This window comes from Castor canadensis, chromosome 1, assembly GCF_047511655.1.
Source record: "Castor canadensis chromosome 1, mCasCan1.hap1v2, whole genome shotgun sequence".
Taxonomy (NCBI): Eukaryota; Metazoa; Chordata; class Mammalia; order Rodentia; family Castoridae; genus Castor; species Castor canadensis.
In genome coordinates, this window is record NC_133386.1 from 190,845,805 (window position 1) to 190,847,949 (window position 2,145).

The 2,145-nt window shown below is 35.1% G+C and overlaps 1 pseudogene; it reads right to left on the reverse strand.

The window, feature by feature from the left end:
• Positions 1-790: 790 nt before the first annotated feature.
• Positions 791-1,710, reverse strand: LOC109681074 (olfactory receptor 5W2-like; annotated as a pseudogene).
• Positions 1,711-2,145: the final 435 nt, after the last annotated feature.

Here is a 2,145-nt window from a genome sequence, read left to right on the forward strand (position 1 = left end):
TTCATTCTTCTTCATGGCTGCAGAAACACACTAATTTTAAATAACAAGGTCTTACTTGATCATCACAGAGCAGCATTTAACAAGGGCTGAGAATGGTGAAAAGGAGAGACACCCTTCCTGGAAGTAGTGAAGCACACACTGTCTATTGAATTGTTCTTAATAACCTAAACTGGCTGGACATCTTTACGTTCCAGACATCATGGATCTTTGCATTTACAGATTCTCTAATTGACAACCTTTCAGCTCATAATAATTTTCTTTCCCTAGAATGCATAACTTTAGAAGTAGCTGAATATCTCTGTCCAACAAAACCTTCCCCTGATGCTGGATTTAGACATTTTCTCTGTATTAGAACCCATACTATCTTTATTTCAGGATTTTTGGGTGCTTATGTTAAATTATTTCAGTGATTGATACATTAATGTTTGTTGCTTCCAGTAAAATATACAATTCAATGATAAATAATCTATGAAATATGAAGAACATAACTGTCTCAAAGGGCATAACTAAATCTTAGAATATTGAAATGATACCTAAATGAAAGAACAAAGAAAATGTAGCACAAAATAAAATTTTAAGAAAATGATCTCAGAAAAGCAGTATAGCCTTTTAATTCAAGATATAACAAAACACAGCATAATCTCCAGTATTTTCTTTTGATAAAACATTACTACAAATAGTTAACCTGTTAAACTGTGTCACACAGCTTTGTATCTTGTGTATCATGTCATAGTATTTTACATATTTACTACTGTAAATATGTGTGTATATATAAAATGATAACTTAAATTCACCTTTTATTTCTCAGGTTTTCCAGGGCCAGTTTTACATCCTTGTTCCAGAGGGTTCAGCATTGAAATCACAAACGTGTAGAACAGGGAGGTCATTTTATCTTGATATACAGAGTAGGAAGAACTTGGCCAGAAATACATGAAGAACCACAGTTCTTTGGAAAATTGCAATTGCAGTTAAGTGAGAGGTACAGGTGGAGAAAGCCTTGAGCCTCCTGTCAGCAGTGTGGAACTTTAAGACTGATAAGATGATATAACAATAGGAGACAAGAACCCCTGAAATGGTGCTCAGCTCAATAATACCAAAAATGGTGAATAATACCAGCTCATTGACTTCTATGTCAGAACAGGAAAGGAGGTAGAGTGGAGGTAAATCACAGAAGAAATGATTGATCTCATTAGACCCAAAGAAACAAAGCAGAATGGCAATGTCTTATGTATCAAAGCATCTGCTATTCCCACCAGGTAAACCCTAGTCATGAGCAAGGTGCACACCCTGCTGGACATGTTCACTGCGTAGAGTAAGGGGTTGCTGATGGCTGTGTACGGGTCAAGGCCATCACTGCCAGCAGCACACACTCTGCATCTGCAAAGATACAGAAGATCAAAAACTGCACAGCACAGCCAAAAAAAAGGGAATTGGCTTTTTCTCAGATAAGAGGTCCACTGGAATTTTGGGTCTAACTGCAGTGCAATAGCAAAGGTCACAGAAAGAGAGGTTGCTGAGGAAAAAGTACATTGGTGTGTGAATCTGGGAGTCCAATCTAATTAAAATGATCATTCCAAGGCTTGCTACAATATTAGCAAAATAAACCAGTAGAAACAAGGTAAACAGAGTCACTTTCATCTCAGGATTATTGGTAATTCCCAGGAAAATGAATTAATTCAAAAAGGAGCAATTTCCTTTGTCCATTCTTCTTTGTACTTGCCTACCCATTAGAAAATGATAAAAAAAATTGTTAGATACAGGGCTAACTCTTCAAAATATTCACAATGTATCTATAAGGCAGACACAATTTGTTTCTTCAATTTTCTTTTTTACTCTAGGGAAAACATGCAGTCATGTATCACTCTTTTTTACTATAATTTTTTTATTGTCCTGGAAGTACATTGTGGCATTTACAAAAGTTCTTACAATGTATCAAATATATCAAACTTGAATTCATCCCCTCCATCATTTTCCTTTTTTTCCCTCCCCCAAAGAAGTATTGCATCTGTTTGAAATGATAATAAAACTTTTTTAAAACTGAGAAAGCACTTGAGAAAATGATACAAATCTAAATCCCATTTTCCAAGTATGTGGCTTTTTTACAAGTCTTAATTTCTCTAAACTCTATCTTTCTTATGTTAGGAA